Raw genomic sequence first — 20,471 nt, 5'->3', positions numbered from 1 at the left:
CATCTTGCTCTGAGTTCCATCTGCTGTGAGATTCTTGCTCAAAGCTCCATGTGCTATGAAGTCCATCTGCTCTGAACTTTATCTCGCTAAGAGCTCCATCTGCTCTGAGCTCCATATGCTCTGCACTTTATCTTGCACAGAGATCCAACTCCTCTGACCTCCATCTGCTCTGAGGTGTCTTGCTCAGAGCTCCATCTGCTCTGAGCTCAATCTGCTCTGAGCTCCATCTTGCTCTGAGCTCCAACTGCTCTGAGCTCCTTCTTTCTCAGAGCACCATCTAGCTCTGAGCTCCTTCTTGCTCAGAGCTCCACCTCCTCTGAGCTCCATCTTTCTCTCAGCTCCTTCTGCTCTGATCTCCATGTTGCTCAGAGCCCCATCTGCTCTGACCTCCATCTTGCTCTGAGCTCCATCTGCTCTGAGCTCCATCCTGCTTTGAGCTCCATCTGCTCTGAGCTCCATCTGCTCTGAGATTCACCTTGCTCTGAGCTCCATCTGCTCAGAGCTCCATCTTGCTCAGAGCTCCATCGGCTCTGAGCTCCATATGCCCTGAACTTTATCTGGCTCAAAGCTCCGTCTGTTCTGAGCTCCATATGCTCTGCACTTTATCTTGCACAGAGATCCAACTCCTCTGACCTCCATCTGCTCTGAGCTGTCTTGCTCAGAGCTCCATCTGCTCTGAGCTCCATATGCTCTGAACTTTATCCTGCTCAGAACTCCATCTGCTCTGAGCTCCATCTGCTCTTAGCTCTGTCTTGCTGAGTTCCATCTGCTCTGAGCTCCATCTCCTCTGAGCTCCATCTTGCTCTGAGCTCTGCCTGTTCTGAGCTCCATCTTTCTCTGAGCTCAAACTGCTGTGAGCTCCTTCTTTCTCAGAGCTCCATCTTGCTCTGAGCTCCTTCTTGCTCAGAGCTCCATCTGCTCTGAGCTCCACCTTGCTCTGAGCTCCATCTTGCTCAGAGCTCCATCTGCTCTTATCCATCTTGCACAGAACTCCATCTTGCTCAGAGCTCCATCTTGCTCTGAGCTCCATCTGTTCTGATCCATCTTGCTCAGAGCTGTATTTCCTCTGAGCTCCATGTGCTCTGAGCTCCATCTTGCTCTGAGCTCCACATTGCTCTATCATCAATTTTGCTCAGATCTCCATCTCCTCTGAGCTCCATATGCTCTGAACTTTATCAGGCTAAGAGCTCCATCTGCTCTGACCTCCATCTTGCTCTGAGCTCCATTTTCTCTGAGCTCCATCTGCTCTGAGATCCATCTTGCTCTGAGCTCCATCTGCTCTCAGCTCCATTTTGCTCAGAGCTCCATCTGCTCTTCACTCCATCTTGCTCAGAGCTCCGTCTGCTCTTAGCCCCATCTTGCTCTGAGCTCAATCTTGCTTTGAGCTCCATCTGCTTTGATCCATCTTGCTCTGAGCTCCATCTGCTCTGAGCTCCATCTTGCTCTGTGCTCCATCTTGCTCTGTGCTCCATCTGCTCTAGGCTCCATCTTATTAAGAGCTCCATCTGCTCTGAGCTCCATCTTGCTCTGAGGTCCATCTGCTCTGAGCTCCATCTTGCTCAGAGCTGCATCTGCTCTGAGCTTGATCTTTCTCTCAGCTCTATCTGCTCTGAGCTCCATGTTGCTTAGAGCTCCATCTGCTCTGAGCTCCATCTTGCTGTGACCTCCATCTGCTCAGAGTTCCATCCGGTCTGAGTTCCATCTTGCTCTGAGATCCATCTTGCTCTGAGCTCCATCTGCTCTCAGCTCCATCTGCTCTGAGCTCCCTCTTGCTCTGAGCTCCATCTTGCTCAAAGCTCCATCTGTTCTGAGCTCCATCTGCTTTGAACTTTATCTTGCTCAGAGCTCCATCTGCTCTGAACTTTATCCTGCTCAGAATTCCATCTGCTCTGAGCTCCATCTGCTCTTAGCTCTGCCTTGCTGAGTTCCATCTGCTCTGAGCTCCATCTCCTCTGAGCTCCATCTTGCTCTGAGCTCTGCCTGTTCTGAGCTCCATCTTTCTCTGAGCTCCAACTGCTCTGAGCTCCTTCTTTCTCAGAGCTCCATCTTGCTCTGAGTTCCTTCTTGCTCAGAGCTCCATCTTTTCTGAGCTCCATCTTGCTCTGAGCTCCATCATGCTAAGAGCTTCATCTGCTCTGAGCACCATCTTGCTCTGAGCTCCATCTTTCTCTGAGCTCCATCTGCTCAGAGCTCCATCCGCTCTGAGCTCCATCTTGCTCTGAGCTCCATCTGCTTTGAGTTCCATCTGCTCTGAGCTCAATCTACTCTGAGCTCCGTCTTGCTCAGAGCTCCATCTGCTCTGACCTCCATCTTGCTCAGAGCTCCATCTTGCTCTGAGCTCCATCTTGCTCAGAGCTCCATCTGCTCTGAGCTCCATCTTGCTCAGAGCTCCATCTGCTCTGAGCTCCATCTTGCTCTGAGCTCCATCTTGCTCTGAGCTCCATCTGCTCTAAGCTCCATCTGCTCTGAGCTCCATCTTGCTCTGAGCTCCATCTTGCTCTGAGCTCCATCTGCTCTAAGCTCCATCTGCTCTGAGCTCCATCATGCTCTGAGCTCCATCTTGTTCTGAGCTCCATCTGCTCTGAGCTCCATCTTGCTCAGAGCTCCATCTGCTCTGACCTCCATCTTGCTCTGAGCTCCATATGCTCCGAACTTTATCTTGGTCAGAGCTCCATCTGCTCTGAGCTCCATCTTGCTCTGAGCTCCATCTTGCTCTGAGCTCCATCTGCTCTGAGCTCCATCTTGCTCAGAGCTCCATCTGCTCTGAGCTCCATCTTGCTCTGACCTCCATATTCTCTGAACTTTATCTTGCTCAGAGCTCCATCTGCTCTGAGCTCCATCTGCTCTGAGCTCTATTATCCTCTGAGCTCCATCTGCTCTGAGATCCATCTTGCTCTGATCTGTATCTTGTTCAGAGCTCCATATGCTCCAAGTTCCATTTTGCTCAGATCTCCAATCACTCCAAGCTCCATCTTGCTTTGAGCTCCACATGCTCTGATCTCCATCTACACAGAGCTCCACTCACCCCAACCTCCATCTTGCTCTGAGCACCATCTACTCTGTGCTCCACCTTGCTCAGAACTCCAATCACTCCATACTCCTTCTTGCTCTGATCACTGTCTGCTCTGAGCTCCATTTTGCTCTCAGACCATATGCTTGGACCTCCATCTTACACTCTGTGCAACATCTGCTCTGACATTCACATTGCTCTGAGCTCTGTCTCACCTAGAGTTCCATCTGCTCTGAGCTCCATCATGCTTGGAGCTCGATTTTGCTCAGAGGACCATCTTGCTCTGAGCATAATCTGCTCCATGTATGTTTTTTGAAGCACAATTCACAATAGGAAAGACATGGAACCAATTCATATGCTCATCAGTGGCAGACTAGATAAAGAAAATGTGCTACATACATGCCATGGAATACTATGCCGCCATAAAAGGATATGAGATCACGTCCTCTGCAGGGACATGGATGAAGCTGAAAGTCATCATCCTTAGCAACCTAACACAGGAAATAGAAAACCAAATATTAAATGTTCTCACTCATAGGTGGGAGCTGAACAATGAGATCACATTTTAATATCATATCCTCTGTAGATGGTCTCTGTTTCTCATAAAAAAAGATATTTTGTAATTTTTTTCTCTCTAAAGGATTGTGGCTTCTTCTGCTGTGTCAGCTTAGGGTTCAGGTTAACTACCCCACCTTGTAATGACCCACTCCATGTCCACATGTGGTTGGTCTCTTCTGTGATAATGTTTGTTCACAGACTCTTACCGTCTATGGGTCATTTGAGGGGAGGTGGCCTCACATAGTACTGCACCATGCAAATGACCAACTGAAAAAATTAAACAATGTGTGTGTCTGGTTATTTCAAAGAATAAACAGTAGTCAGTTGAAGGAGATAAAGTTTTAGTAATGTCAGTGATATCTTAGATGACCAAGAATAATCCTGTGGGCCCCCAAAACATATTACAATATGGACTATGCAAGCAAAAATCTCACCCATCAGACAACAGCAAATGATGCTCTAGTTCAAATGTTAATTGTCCTCTCTTGATGTGTGAAAGCACACAACCAGCAGGAGGCACAAACATCTGGGAAACAAAGGCGGAGTGGGTGTTTCATGCAGACAGTTTCAGTGCGAGAAGGTGAAGTCATCTGGGGATGGATGGCGGTGACAGCGACAATGTGAACTGACTGAATGCCACTTAACCGTCAACTGCAAAACAGGTCAAATGGGCCAGGCATGGTGGCTCACACCTGTCATCTCAGCACTTTAGGAGGCCGAGGTGGGCAGACTGCTTGAGTCCAGGAGTTCAAGCCCAGCCTGGGCAACATGGTGAACTCCATCTCCACATAAAATACAAACAATTAGCTGGGTGTGGAGGTGCACAACTTGAGCCTGGGAGGCGGAGGCTGCAGTGAACCAAGATTGCACTGCTGCACTCCAGCCTGGGCAACAAGTGAGACCCTGTCTAAAAAAAATAAAATAAACAAAAAAATGCCAGGTGCAGTGGCTTACATCTGTAATCCCAGCACTTTGGGAGGAGGAGGCATGCAGATCACGAGGTCAGGAGTTTCCACCTGGGTCGGACAAAGGCTCCCGTGTCTGCCTGGCACAGCTGCCCTGACGCCCACTGAGCCAAGAATGTGGACTGGGCTATATGTGCGACTGGGGTCAAGCCACCCTCCCTGTTCTCTTTCCATTCTCCCTCATTACACTGTCTGCAGCCATAGGAGAGAGAGGACTGCAGGCCTGATCTGGGTCCTCACACAAAAAAATATTCTTAACTGTGAAACTCAGCTTTCTCCATAACAACACTGAGTGCCTACTGTGCCTTCCACAAAAAAGGAATAATCAGAACTGGCCTCTGCTTTCAAGAGGATTATGGTCCAGCTGAAGAGGACACACATGCAGGAGAACAAGTGAAGCCCTGAACTGTGTGGGCTTGAAATAAGCTCAGTGGAAATGTTGCGGAATAGCTAGACCAGCTTGGATGTGTCTATGGGGGAGGAAGGACTTCCATGGGCCATAAAAACAGGTAGGATACAGAAGGAGTAAAGGAGAAGGAAGGTATCCCTAGCCTTAGGCCCATGTGAGTGAAGGCCAAGAAGTGCCACTCCAAGATGAGATCCTTTAATCTCTGGCGCTGCACACAGGCTTGGGACGCATTCCTAAGCCTGCATCACAGCATGCAGGCACACATACGCTGCATATCTGGATATGTCCCAGTACCCTGCAAGCCTCCTCAGAGCAGGGGCTACACCATATGCCCCTAGGGCATAGCACGGTGTCTGTGGCCAGGTGGACACACAACGTGCCTGTGCACACATAGAGCCACTACTTTTAACCACCACCTGTGTGCAAGGTACTAAACAAGACATCTAATACATATGATCTTTAATGCCAATGAGTGGGGTGGAGATTATTACTCTAATTTACAAATGAAGAAATCCAGAATCAAGACAATCAGTTGATCAAGATCACAGTCGGTCTCAGGCAGAGCTGGATGTCACACTCCATTTGCCTCTCAAATCACTCCTTTCCTGTGCTATGTTATAGCAAAAGCCTACTGCTCTGAGGAACTCAGCTGTGGCATTTGCTTATCAGGGCTACCCTTTGCCTTTGACCTTGGTTCTCATCATTTAAGCCAGCTCACCTGGAACCTATATGGATTCATTAGAATTTGGTTCAGCTGCATATATAAAACAAAAGATAATAGTGGCTTTATTTTCTCACATAAAAGATGTCTGAAGAGAGACAGTCCTGGGGTGGGATGGCAGTCCCACGGTCATCGTGTCTCAGGCTTTTAGCTTTTTGCTTTGCCATCCTCAATGCTTGATTTCCATGTTATGGTCTAAAGTGGCTACTGGAACTCCAGCCATTACAACTGCATTCTGGGAAGAAGGGAGGGAGGAAGAAGGGAAGAAGGGAGGGAGGAAGAAGGGAAGGAAGGAGAAATGAAGGCAGGAAGGTAGAAAGGAAAAAAGAATCCTTTTCTTACTTTTTTAAAAAAAGACTTCCTTAAATGATAGCTTAAAGTAATTTATCTCTATCATCGTCCACAACCTTACCTGGTCATACAGGAGACTGGAAAATCTACTATTACAGTGTAGGTAGCAATGTGCCTTGAATTAGGTTCAGTTACTAAGATAGAGGGTTGGGATAGGCAGCTAGCAATTTTTCTTATACTAACATTTCATTATTATTTTTTAAGTGTCAGGGTGTGGCTGGTCCCAAAAGCTTACAAGCAAAATTAATAATTGACATTGCAGCTTTTTTTTTTTTTTTGAAGTATCACTGCAATCTTGAATTCAGCAGGAAACAAGCAAGTAAGTATGTGAAATAATGATTCCAGCACCCCCCCAACCTTCCTAGTATTCCCATGAACAATATTCATTGATTCCAAGCTACACATTTAAAACATGCAAAAAACTGTTCTGAGGCCAAAGAACAGCATGTGTAGTTTGGTTGGCTGCCACCAAGGGATGAGAGAGCTTGTGCATGGTTGCGCACAGTGAACAGCAGGTCCACACACAAGCTGAGCTCGCTGGAGTTGGGTGTATTTGTGTATTTTCCCTCATCCTTTCCAACATCCCCAAGATAAGTTATACAAAGAAAAAAAACACTGAATTTAAAATATTTCACTATGAAATATTACACTGAATCTACGACTTTATACTCTTCAAGCATTGCAATTCTTCAAACAGCCAGTAGAGACAAAAAGGTAAAGCTGGAAGGACCTTAGAGATTGTCCAGGCTGGGTGCCTCCTTTTCCAGTGAAAGAAACTGCGATGGGGAGAGGTAAAACAGCCTGCTTAAGCTCAAGAGAGATACCATCTCTTGACTCCCAGGCTTGCTCCATTCTAGTCCCTTTGGGGCAGCGGTTGTATCTGAGGGACCCCTTGGCATTGGAAAACTCCACAGAACAGCCACCAAAGACTTCAGTGACTGCCAGTGAAATCTAGAACAAAAACATGGAATGAGCATTTTTCCCAACACCCTTGTGATTAAAGAGAGACACAGGGGTTCTTCAGAGCTGTACAGCAGCTTTGATGCCCCAGGGTCCATTCCAAGTGGCCCAGCAGGGATGCTGGACAGAGTCATCAGGGCAGGTGTGGCCTGGACTCCAGAGCAGCTCATAGGCAGCGGAAGCACTAGCAGGATGCTACAGAAAACATCAGAGGGATCTGGGGGAGGCGTTTCCTCTTTCTCCACATCACCAGCCTCTTGGTTCTCAATGAGTTAGTTCTACATTTCTCCAGGGCTGGGGGGTGGGGAGGTGTAAGAATACAGACACCTGGACTTTCCTCCCAGAAATTCTAAACTAGAAGGTCTGGGTAGGGCCCAGAAAATTTTATATTTACCATGTGTCCCTGGAGATGCTGAGGCAGCCATCTTGCTACTATCTAAGGACAAGTGATCAGGAAGCTCTGCACCAGATGACTCACAGAAAGCCCTACCACCATCCCAGTGCTGCTGTTGTCTGAGAAGACTACTCGGTGAAGAGCTTGTGATCCATCCTCCCTTGCTATAATTAACGGACCCTGTGATTACAAGTTCTTCCTTAGCCTCAGGCTCCCCTACCTCCCACTTTCAGTGTCTTCTCTTCCCTGGTAAGGGAAGCCAGTCTCCCTGTGCTAACCCTCCACAAACTGGAAGCCTATTATTAGGTCACCTGTCAGCCTCTCTGTCCCAGTTAAATAATCCCCATTCCTCTCATCACTTATCCATGTTCCTGTTTTCCAACCCTACAATCATTTCCCCGCTTTTCTCTAAATGCTCTCCAAGTTCTCTCCAGTCCCCCTGCACAAGTTGTCTTTGTTCCTAATTCTTCCCTTGAACAGTTTGTGTCTTGTGAGATTAAAAAGAAATTCCTGCTCCAAAAGGATTTGAAGGCTATTTTGACAAGATTAATTTAAGAAACCTCCCTGCAGCATAACAGCAATCCGGGAAAGAGGGCAGGTTGCATAAGAAAGTCTAAGGAAGGTAGTACAATAAATACTCCATTGTCTCCATGGCAACACACCCCAAAAGTTTTCTGGATGACCACACAGGCAAGAAGGTCTGAAGATCCACCTGCTGGCTCATTGGAAAGCCAGGAAGGATGGCTTAGCTTTCCCTCCATTCATGTAGTAGAGATCAGGGTAAGCTGGGACTACCCAACAGACCGAGGAAGTGGGAGAAAATAAAATCAAATGTGGGAACCAGAGAGCAAAGGGAAGTAGTGTAGGAGATGGGTGGGTCATCACTGACCCCTGCTGACAATGGCTTCCATTTAAACCATAAGCAGAAATTCACTTTTGAGAAGATTTTTAAGGACATCAAAAAGCCTTCTCAAGGGGATACGAAAAATCAGCCAGGCAAGGTGGAAGGAGAAAGAAAGAAAGCGAGACCAAGAGTAGAACACAAAGCAAGACAAAGTTCAGTGGCTGCTGCAGACCTTTTTTCCCCAAAGAACAGAAAGAAAGGGAGAAGATGGCAGAGAGAAGAGAAGGCAGCAGAAATGGCAGAAATTGAGTGAGAATCTGCCTTCCCAGCCTCGGGGGTCCAGAAAATACAGCACATATACACCATGAAATACTATGCAGCCATAAAAAAGAATGAGTTCATGTCTTTTGCAGGGACATGGATGAAGCTGGAAACCATTATTCTCAGCAGACTAACACAGGAACAGAAAACCAAACACTTCATGTTCTCATTTGTAAGTGGGAGTTGCACAATGAGAACACATGGCCACAGGGAGGGGAGCATCTCACACCGAGGCCTGTCAGGGGTAGGGAGAAAGGGGAGGGAGAGCATTAGGATAAATACCTAAAGCATGCAGGGCTTAAAACCTAGACGACAGGTTGACACCTGCAGCAAACCACCATGGCACATGTACACCTGTGTAAAAAAAACTGCATGTTCTGCACATGTACCCCAGAGCTTAAAGGAAAATTTAGAAAATATTTTAAAAAAGATCAGCCTGGGCAACATGGCAAAACCCTGTCTCTATGATATATACATCATAATAATAACTGGGAGTGGTAGCACACACCTGTACTTCTAACTACATGGGAGGCTAAAGTGCGAGGATCATGTGAGCCCAGGTAGGTCAAGGCTGCAGTGAGCCGTGATCATGCCACTGCACCCCAGCCTGGAGAAAAGAGTAAGACACTGTCTTGAGAAAAAAAAAGATGAAAGAGGAAGGTAGGAGAGTCAGGAGAGAGATTTGAAGATGCTGCACCGCTGCCTTTGAAGATGGAAGAGGGGCTATGAGCTAAGGAATGCAGGCAGCCTCTATAGAAGCTGGACAAAACAAGGAAACAGATTCTCTCCCAGCATCTCCAAAGGAATGTAGCCCTGACAATATCCTGATTTTATCCTACTAAGATGCATTTCAAACTCAGACCTCCAGAACTTAAAGATAATAAACTTGTATTATATTAAGTGGCTAAGTGAGTCATAATCAGCTATAGCAACAATAGAAAACTAATATAAAAACTAATAGAGGCACAGTCGTTCCCATTACCCACAGTGTCGCTTTCTGCAGTTTCAGTTCCCTGAGCACATCCCAAAAATATCAGATGGAAAATTTCAGAAATAAAACATTCAGTTTTCAATTGCATGCCATTCCAAGGAGCATGATGAAATCTTACACCATCCCAACTGCCCCACCTGGGGCCATCAATCTCCCTATGTGTGGCCTATCCACACTGTCTACACTACAAATTCTGTCAGGCACTCAGTAGCTGGCTCAGCTATCTGATTATTACAGTACATGTATGGGCAGCAGCAGTGGCAACCCTGGAAACTAGCCCCAGTAGCATGGAACCCAGGACCAGATACTGCCACAGTCAGCCCGCAGGTGTGGGAGGGCAGGAGGCACTCAGTCACAACACTGCACAGTGCCCAGAGCCCGCAAACCTGTGCTCTGGGCCAGGGCTAAGGAAAAGTGAACCCTAGGGTGGGATGGCGGTACACTCCACGATCCTCATGCCCTCGGGGAGCAGCCCTGCCAGAATCTGCCATGGGCTTAGCCACAGCTACCACCTAGAAATGGCGCAGGTATCAGTGGGAACCCCTGGCCCTGTCCTCCCCTACCAGCAGCAGGAATCCCAGGGCCAGATGTCACCATGGTGCCTAACTTAGGTGGTTGGCGGCACAGCTGCAAGGGGGCAGAAACCGGTGCTCAGCATCATCCCGGGGGCTGCAGTGGGCCCAGAGCCCGCAACCTCATGCGCTGGGCTTGGGCAAAGGAAGCACGGATCTTAGGGTGGAGGGAGGTGCCTTGGGTGACCCCCAGGCTGTCTGAGACCAGCCCTGTGGCCTCCCGTGCATTCTGCTGCACCTGCCATTTATAGATGGCATGCGGCAGCAGTGGTGGCAACCCCTGATCCCATCCACCTCCACCAGCAACACAGACCCAAGGGTCAGACCCTGCTGCAGGGCCTAAATCAGGCCTCGCAGCAGGAGGAGGACTGGAACTGGCACCCAGCCCCATCCCAGTGGCTGCAGGGTACCCAGTGCCCACAACCAGCATCCAGGACCAGGGTCAAAAAGGAACAGAAGGAGGGCAGGAACCGGTGCTCAGCACCACCCCCAAGGCTGCACAGTGCCCAGACCCATGCTCTGGGCAGGGGAAAGGAAGATGAACCCTAGGCAGTGCACTGGGCAATTCTCGGGCTGTCTAGGGCCAGCCTCTGCCTTGGGCTCAGCTGCAGCTGCCACCTGCACATGGCCATGCAGCTGCCACAGTGACAACCACTGACACTGCCCACCCGCACCACTGCAATGAGGATCCCAGGGCCAGAAGCCTCCACAGATCCTAACACAGGCAGTTGGCCCTGCTGCTGCAGGAAAGCAGGAACTGGCCAGCCCGCCTTGAGGATCCAGCGGCTGCACAGCACCCAGCAACCGTGACCCGTCGCTCTATGCATTGGCCAAGAAAGAGGAGCCCTAGGCTGGGAGGGCAGTCTGCTGGTGGCCCTCGGGTCTTCTGGGACTAGCCCTGCCAGCTGATGCCATGGGCTCAGCTGCAGCTGCCCCCTGCAGATGGTGCACATCAGCAGTGGTGGCAACCCTGGACATGCACATGGAGGCCAGCTGCACAGAACCAGAGGCCAGATGCCACCATGGCCCTAACAGAGGCGGTGAAGCCGCAGCTGCAGGAGGGCAGGAAGTGGCGCTCAGCCCCATTCCAGTGGCTGCACAGTGTAGGGACCCAAAGCCCAGCACTCAGGGAGCCGCCAAAGAGGAGTGGGTGGGAGGAGGGTATTTCACGACCCTCAGGCCTCACTCAGGTCTGGGACCTGCACTGCCACCCTCTGCCATGGCCTCAACTGCAGGTTCCACCTGCACACGCTGCAGCAGAAGAGGTGGCAACCCCAGCTCTGCCTGCCGTAACCAGCAGTGGGGGACCCGGGGAATGAGGCCACCTCAGAGGCTGCCACCTGGCCACCTCTGCACCCCTTTCCCTGCTCTAGTGGCAACCAGTCACCCTCCTACCTCTCCAGTGCTCTGCCACAGGCTCCAGCCTCCAGCATGCAGCAGACGGCTCTTCCTTCTCCTGGCATAGAGCAGCTGGGTGGGCAAAGCCAGAAAAGCCTAGAACGGGACACAGACAGTGGTAGCATTAGACCTCCACCTTGTCATGCTGGCCACTGGGTGGCACAGGCCAGTTTCGGTGAAGGCACTCACACCCACCCTCCAAAGTCCATGGCAGTTCTTTTTGGCCCAAACTGGCTAGGGAGTGGAGACTGGAAACACCATGGTATCTGGGCTTCCCGCTCCACAGGAACCACTGGGACCACCCAGGCTGTGCTCAGGAAGCAGGAGCAGCAGAAACTCAGCCCCAGCCAGCCCTCCTCACCAACATGCTGGTTCCCACTCCTGAGACCTCCACCCACAGGGCCCTGTCACCCCATGGTGTCTGCTACTGCATGCCTGGGCATCCCTGGCAGTCTCTGCAACACAGAATGTGAGGGCTCAGGCCTGGGAACCAAGATGGGTCTGGGTGCCCTGCTGTGATCAGGATATTCACAGAAATGTGTCCTGCCATGCAGGAAGATATGGCCCTTTAGAGTTTAGAGTCTGGGAAGAGGAGTACCACTCCTCTCTCAGAGACCACAGCTCTCACTGAAGGCTCCATTGCTTGCCAACAGCAGTGCAGCTTTCGACAGAGCCCCTAACCCGCTGCCACTGGCAGTGTAGCCCCAGGATAGTGCCAACACCCCAGACCCCACCACTGGCAGTGTAGCACGTGATGGCAGCCCCTAACCTGCCCCTGCCTTAGACACTGCAGCACTCGATGGCACCCGCACACTGCCTCCCTGCCATGGGCAGCACAGCCTGGGATAGCACCCCAACAGACTCCATGCGGTGGGCAGTGTAACCACAGACGGCATCCCCAACAAGACCCCCACTGCAGGCAGTGATGTCCCCATATGGCACCCAAACCACCCCCCACTGTGCGCACTGCAACACTGAACAGTGAGTGCCCTAACCCACTCCCCATTGGGAACAGTGCGGCCCTGGATACCATCCCCAACCAACTCCCTGCCTTGGGCAGTGCAGCCACGGATAGCACTCCAAACTCTCTCTCCACCTTGGGAAGTACCCCCATGGATAGCTCGGGTAGCCCCTGATAGTGCACCCAACCTGCCCCTGCCACAACCCACGCAGCCCAAAATAGCACACTCACCCACTCTTTGCCAGGCAGTGCAGATCCCTGAGAGCACCCAACCCACCCGCCACCTCCCGCACACTCAGGCTGTGCATCTGGCCCCAACAGTGTACCCACCAACCCTCTACCCCGCTCCACAGGCAGTCCAACCCTGTGTAGCTCTCCCAACAAGCTCCTCCACCTCTGTCTCAGTGTAGTCCCCATGGCACCTTTAAACACTCCCTTCCCTGCCACCAGCAGTGCAGCACCCTATAGTAGCCCTAACCCATCCTCCATCACCAGCATTGCAGTCCCAGATAGTGCCTCATAACCTGCTCCCCATGTGGGCAATGCAACCTTGGATAGTGCCCCCAGCCAGCTCCCAGACACAGGCAATAATGTCCTGGATATCACACCCCCTACCCACTGGGGGCAATGTAACACCTGATAGCAACCCCAACACACCCCTCACCACTGGCAGTGTTGCACCACTGCACTCCAGCCTGGACAACAGAGCAAGACCCTGTCTCAAACAATAACAACAGATAGATAGATAGATAGATAGATAAAATTCTAATACCCATTCTCCCAGCTTCTCATGAAAGGCTAAAATCCAAAAACATGGAAACACAGCTTTCTCTCCAAAACTAAGCCAATGATCAAACTACAGCCTAAATCTAGAAGGAACTGACCCAGCAGAGTGGCTTACAGGTATAATCCCAGTGCTCTGGCATTTCTTGAGACCAGAAGTTCAAGACCAGCTTGGGCAGCATAGTGAGACCCCAGCTCTACAAACAATTGAAGTTAGCCATGGTGGTGCCCACCTGTAATCCCAGCTCTTCAGGAGGCTGAGGCAGAGGGATCACTTAAGCCCAGGAGTTCAAGCCTGGGCAACAAAGAAAGACACCATCTCTACAAAATATTCAAAAAATTAGCCAGGCATAGTGGCACAAACCTGTAGACCCAGCTACTTGGGAGGATCTCTTGAGCCCAGGAGGTCAAGATCACAGCTGCAGGGAGCTGTGATTGCACCACTGCACTCCAGCCTGGGAGACGGAGGCCCTAAAAACAAAGCAACAACAACAACAACAAAACCCACAACTAAGCCAATGGTCAAACAAGCCTAAATCTAGACGGAATCCCTATATCACAGCCCAAACTATAAGACTTGTCCTGGTTCTACCTCATGAAAATGACAGGCAGCCTGCAAGGTTAGCAGAATTCTCAGACAACTTCTACTATGCCCCCCTCAGTCTTCATATACTAAGAAACACACTTTGCAACTTCTAGGGCACTCTGCAATTTCCCCCATCCTACCCCCCCACTCCACTCTTAACTCACCTTTCTTCACAAATGTTGATGTCCTGACAAATCAACTCAACAAAAGCCGAACTAATATGAAATTGTGCGGAGTGGAGGGAATGGCAGTGACAAATTTTTGAGACAGCATGTATGGTGACATGATGGGTTAAGAGCTCAGTCTCTGAAGTCTCTGAAGGGGTGAATCCCAGCATTACCACCTACTAGCTGTGCAAGGATGGGCAAACACCTTAACCTCTCCAAGCCTCCTTCCTCTCTGTGAACTAGAAACGTTAACAGTGCCTACCTCATATTTTAAAACACATGAAGTCCCTGAAGAATGCTTAACCATAGTGAGCACTCAGTTTATTATTTCCAGGTTTCAAGCACCTTACAAATAGTGTCTTGTATTATCTCATTTAATCATCTCAAAGATGCTTTGAGCTCCACTGTATGGATGAATGAACTGAGACTTAGAGAAGCTCTGTAAGCAGTTCAAGATAATGGAGCTGGTGGGATGGAGCTGGGGCTTCACTTGAGATCTGACGTCAAAGCCCAGGTTCTACCAGAGCACCATGATACCTGCCTGGGGGATGTAGCCTCCATGAATAAAGAACTGGACATGGAGACAAAGAAAACACCAACCCTGGCAGCACCAAATAGTGATGATGGCTGTTTTTCAAGTGCTCTGTTGGTTCAAAACAAGGAAGAACTAGACAGGGGCAAAGAATAAGATGTCACAGGTGAAAGCTGCAGCTATACAAATACATATTGTACACTGGGGTTCTGAATTTGTTTCCCCCTGGGGAAATGCAATTTGAAAATGTTTCCTTTCTGCAGAATGCAATTTGGAGATTTTTTCAACAAGCTAAAATTAGATTTATCATTCTATCCAGTGATGCCATTACTGGGATATACCCAAAGGAAAATAAATCCTTCTACCAAAAAGAAACCTGTGACTCACATGTTTATTGCAGCACTATTCACAATAGCAAAGACATGGAATCAACTTAGGTGATCATCAACAGTGGATTGGATAATGTGGCATATATGCACCAGGAAATAATATGCAGCTGTGAAAAAGAATGAAATCATGTCCTTTGCAGCAACATGAGTGCAGCTGGAGGCCATTATCCTAAGTGAATTAACTCAGGAACAGAAAACCAGACCCTGCATATTCTCACTTATAAGTGAGAACTCAATATTAGGTACTCACAGACATAAAGATGGGAACAAGAGATACTGGAGGAGTTGGGGGGAAAGACTGAAAAACTATCTATTGTGCTGGGCATGGTGGCTCATGCCTGCAATCCGAGCACTTTTGGAGGCCATGGTGGATCACTTGAGGTTAGACATTCAAGACCAGCCTGGCCAACATGGTGAAATCCCATCTTTACTTAAAATACAAAAATTACCCAGGTGTGGTAGTGTGCACCTGTAATCCCAGCTACTCAGGAGGCTGAGGCAGGAGAATCTCTTGAACCTGAGAGGGGAAGGCTGCAGTGAGCCTAGATTGTGCCACTGCACTCCAGCCTCAGGGACAGAGTTAAGACTCCATTTCAAAAGAAAGAAATAAACAAAAGAAGGAAAAAAGGAAGGAAGAAAGGAGGGAAGGAGGGAAGGAGAAAGAGAGAGAGAGAGAAACAGAGAGAAAGAAAAAGAGAGAAAGAAAGAAAAGAAAGAAAGAGAAAGGAAGAAAAGGAAGAAAGGAGGGAGGAAAAATAAAAGGAAATTTATTGGGTACTATGCTCACAACCCAGGTGACAAATCAATCATACCTCAAACCTCAGCATCACATAATACATCCATGTAACAAACATGCCTATGTGCCCACTTGAATCATTTTTTTTTTTTGAAGATGGGGTTTCACCATGATGGCCAGGCTGGTCTTGAACTCCTGACCTCAGGTGATCTACCCACCTCAGCCTCCCAAAGTACTAGGATTACAGGTGTGAGCCACTGCACCTGGCAAATCTATTTTTTTTTTAAAGCAGAAACTGTAGTAAGTGAAAGCCAGCTAGAACCTGGTACCTAAATTTGGACCATCATACATCAAACTTCCCTCTAGCCTTAGAACTGGAACTCACCATACATCACCCAAGTGGACATAAGGTGCAGCCTGAAGCAATCCACACTCCTATCTGTTGGTAAGAACTAGGTAGGGACAGACCTTGCTTTGAAATAAAGGAGAAAACTGACATGGAGATGGGCAAAACCCTTTCAGAACCATATCCCAAAGTCTGAGGGGTGGAGCAAGTCTCAAAACAATTCAAGGACATGTGGACTTCATGAAATGAAGAGTAAAAATTTATAGTGAGAATCTCCTAAAGGAAAAATGAAATGGAAGGGGCAGGTGCCATGGCTCATGCCTGTAATCCCAGCACTTTGGGAGGTTGAGGTGGGCGGATCACAAGGTCAGGAGTTCAAGACCAACCTGTCCAAGATAGTGAAACTCCATCTCTACTAAAAGTACAAAAAATTAGCTAGGCATGGTGGTGGGCGCCTGTAATTCCAGCTACTCAGGAATTAAAGACAGAAAACTGCTTGAACCCAGGAGGCGAAGGTTGCAGTGAGCCAAGATTGTGCCATTGCATACCAGCCTAGGCAACAGAGCAAGACTGTCTCATGAAAAAGAAAAAAAGAAAAAGAAAAGAAAAGAAAGAAAAATGAAATGGAAGGAGATGAAAAGGAATATATGTAACACAGGCAAGAACTTCGTGACTAAAACACCAACAGCATTGGCAACAAAAGCCAAAATAGACAAATGGAACCTAATTAAACTCCAGAGCTTCTGTACAGCAAAAGAAACAGTCAATAGAGTGAACCGACAACCAACAGAATGGGAAAAAATTTTTGCTATCTACCCATCTGACAAAGGGCTAATATCCAGAATCTACAAAGAACTAAAACAGATTTACAAGAAAAAAATAAAGAAACCCATCCAAAAGTGGGAGAAGGATATGAACAGACATTTTTCAAAAGAAGACATATAGGAGGCCAACAAACACATGAAAAAATGCTTATCATCACTGATTAGTAGAGAAATGCAAATCAAAACCACATTGAGATATCACCTCACACCTGTTAGAAAGGTGATCATTAAAAAACCTGGAGACAACAGATGCTGGAGAGGACGTGGAGAAATAGGAACACTTTTACACTGTTGGTGGGAGAGTAAACTAGTTCAACCATTGTGGAAGACAGTGTGGCGCTTCCTCAAGGACCTAGAAGTAGAAATTCCATTTGACTAAGCAATTCCATTACTGGGTATATATCCAAAGAATTATAAATTGTTCTATTATAAGGACATATGCACACGTATGTTCATAGCAGCACTGTTTATAATAGCAAAGTCTTGGAACCAACCCAAATGCCCATCGACGATAGATTGGACAAGGAAAATGTGGCATATAAATAACATGGAATACTATGCAGCCATAAGAAACGATGAGTTCATGCCCTTTGTAGGGACATGGATGAATCTGGAAACCATCATTCTCAGCAAACTGACACAAGAACAGAAAATCAAACACCACATGTTCTCACTCATATGTGGGTGTTGAACAATGAGAACACATGGACGCAGGGAGGGGAACATCACACACTGGGGTCTGTTGGGGGGGGCAAGGGAGGGACAGCAGGGGGATGGGGAGGTAGGGGAGGGATAATATGGGGAGAAATGCCAGATGTGGGTGACAGGGGATGGAGGCAGCAAACCACATTGCCATGTGTGTACCTATGCAACAATCCTGCATGATCTGCACATGTACCCCAGAATCTAAGTGCAATTAAAAAAAAAAAAAAGATTTGCAAGGGATCAAAAAGCATTTAAATATCCACATGAAGATATTTGCCAGCAAGACTGATACCACACACACACACAAAAATCAAATCATTGATATTAAGAATACATTGGAGAAGTTCTCCAAGAATGTAGAGGAAAAGGATAACAAAATAAAAGTAATGAGAATGAGAGCTCTGTGACACCCAATTTTAAAACTCCAATATTAATATAACACATTTTTCAGAATAGAGTAGAACAAGAACAACAAACTAATGGAAAAAATAAACAAAAAATATTTTTTCTTGACTTTTAAAAAAATCATGTTGTATAAAAAGAAATCCTCACATAGAAATATCCTGGCAGAAAATGTATTAAAATGCTGGAAAACTTTAAACTATTCCAGGATCTGAGAAAAGCACTTAGAAATGAATGAAAATTAGACTGACCCTGGCTTTTCCTCTGTGATATAAAATTCAGGGAAACACTAGAATACCATCTACAAAGTTGAGGGGAAGGCTTAGGAACCCAAGTAACCAGAGATTTTGAAAACACACTTTTGTAGTCTGACATCTGTGAAAATAGCATACTTGCCTGTCTTTGCTTTGAGAGTACATATCACCAATAGGCGCCTTAAGAAAAATATCACCTTAGGAGGTTTTCAAGATGGCCGATTAGGAGGAAGTCGGGATCGCAGCTCCGAAAGAAGGCGCAGAGGGTGAGTGGACGCCGCATTTCCAGACAGATTTTTACTGACCACAGACCTGGGGATTAACAGGAGGAGGAGCCGCACGGGTCACCAGCGCCGCTGGTTTGAGCGGAGCGGTGCGCCGCTCGGCCTACGCCCTGAGGTGGGGGGCGGCGGATCCACGTACAGAGCGAGAGAGACTGAATCACCTCTGAGCCAGCAAGGGGAGCTGAAGCAGGGATTCAAGCCAGGACACTCCCGGGCAAGGGCGCGCCACGAGTCTCAGAGCCACTGCTTTGGCTGATGCAGCGGCTCACAGGGCAGCGGATTTTTACTGCCCACAGACCAGGAGATTCACAGGTGGCAAAGCTCCACGGGTTGCCAGCGCCACTGGTTGGACTGGCGCAGCTGCTCTGCCTGCACCCGAGGCAGGGAGCAGTGGCCCCTTGTGCAGAGTGAGCGAGACCGGATCCCCTCTGGGCCAGCAAGGGGATCTGAGGCAGGGACTCAACCCAAGAGTTTCCTGGGCAAAGAGGACGCCTCTGGAAACACGGCTGAACACGGGACGGTCCAGCTCTGTGGAGGAGGGGCGTCACCCACCAGGAAACACCCTGCAGTTCCCAGGACAATTTGCCCACAGCAGCTCAACGAAGCCTCTGCAGGCTGAGTGTGACTAGGCTGCCACCTTGTGGGCAGGGAAAACCATTGCAACAGCGGAAAATCATAACGCCCTAATTCCCTGGGACAGACCACCTAGGGGGAAGAAAAGGGGGTTTATGAGTTCAGCTACTACAGACTTAAAATTACCAAAATCAGAAAGACAGCAACTACAAAGTCGATAGGTGGATAAATCCACAAAGATGGGAAGAAACCAGCGCAAAAAGGATGAAAACACCCAAAACCAGAACACCTCTCCTCCTACAAGGGAACACAACTCCTCACCAGCAAGGGAACAAGACTGGATGGAGAATGAGCGTGATGAAATGACAGAATCAGCTTTCAGAAAGTGGATAATAAGAAACTTCCGTGAGCTAAAAGAACATGTTCTAACCCAATGCAAAGAAACTAAGAACCTTGAAAAAAGACTTGACGAAATGTTAACGAGAATGGACAACTTAGAGAGGAATATGAGCGAATTGATGGAGCTGAAAAACACAACACAAGAACTTTGCGAAGCATGCACAAGTTTCAACAGCCGAATTGACCAAGCAGAAGAAAGGATATCAGAGGTCGAAGATCAACTCAATGAAATAAAACGAGAAGGCAAGATTAGAGAAAACAGGGTAAAAAGGAATGAACAGAGTCAACAAGAAATATGGGACTATGTGAAAAGACCTAATCTACGTTTGATAGGTGTACCTGAATGTGACGAAGAGAATGCATCCAAGCTGGAAAATACTCTTCAGGATATTATCCAGGAAAACTTCCCCAACCTAGCAAGGCAGGCCAATATTCCAGTCCAGGAAATACAGAGAACACCACAAAGATATTCCTCTAGAAGAGCAACCCCAAGGCACATAATCGTCAGATTCGCCAGGGTTGAAATGAAGGAGAAAATACTAAGGGCAGCCAGAGAGAAAGGTCGGGTTACCCACAAAGGGAAGCCCATCAGACTTACAGCAGATCTCTCAGCAGAAACCCTACAGACCAGAAGGGAGTGGGGGCCGATATTCAACATCCTTAAAGAAAAGAACTTTCAACCCAGAATTTCATATCCAGCCAAACTAAGCTTCATAAGTGAAGGAAAAATAAAATCCTTTGAGAACAAGCAAGTACTCAGAGATTTCATCACCACCAGACCAGCTTTACAAGAGCTCCTGAAGGAGGCACTACACATAGAAAAAAACAACCAGTACCAGCCACTCCAAAAATGCACGAAATGGTAATGAGCATCAACACAATGAAGAATCTGCATCAACCAATGGGAAAAACAGCCAGCTAGCATCAAAATGACAGGATCAAATTCACACATAACAATATTAACCCTAAATGTAAACGGACTAAATGCCCCAATCAAAAGACACAGATTGGCAAATTGGATAAAAAGCCAAAACCC

At 48.0% G+C, this 20,471-nt stretch overlaps 1 long non-coding RNA gene across 1 annotated transcript in view; it reads right to left on the bottom strand.

Moving 5' to 3' along the window:
- Positions 1 to 20,471, bottom strand: part of LOC135268671 (uncharacterized) — a 55,813-nt gene that overhangs the window by 30,531 nt on the left and 4,811 nt on the right. Inside the window, exon 2 of the long non-coding RNA XR_010337005.1 lies at positions 11,492 to 11,590. This is a non-coding gene — a long non-coding RNA (uncharacterized LOC135268671). The remainder of the gene's footprint in view (positions 1 to 11,491; positions 11,591 to 20,471) is intronic.

This window comes from Aotus nancymaae, unplaced genomic scaffold (assembly GCF_030222135.1).
Source record: "Aotus nancymaae isolate 86718 unplaced genomic scaffold, 86718_ANA_hifiasm-v0.15.2.pri h1tg000041l, whole genome shotgun sequence".
Classification (NCBI taxonomy): domain Eukaryota; kingdom Metazoa; phylum Chordata; class Mammalia; order Primates; family Aotidae; genus Aotus; species Aotus nancymaae.
Note: the sequence above shows the minus strand (reverse complement) of the source record. Positions and strands in the feature narration are given on the sequence as shown.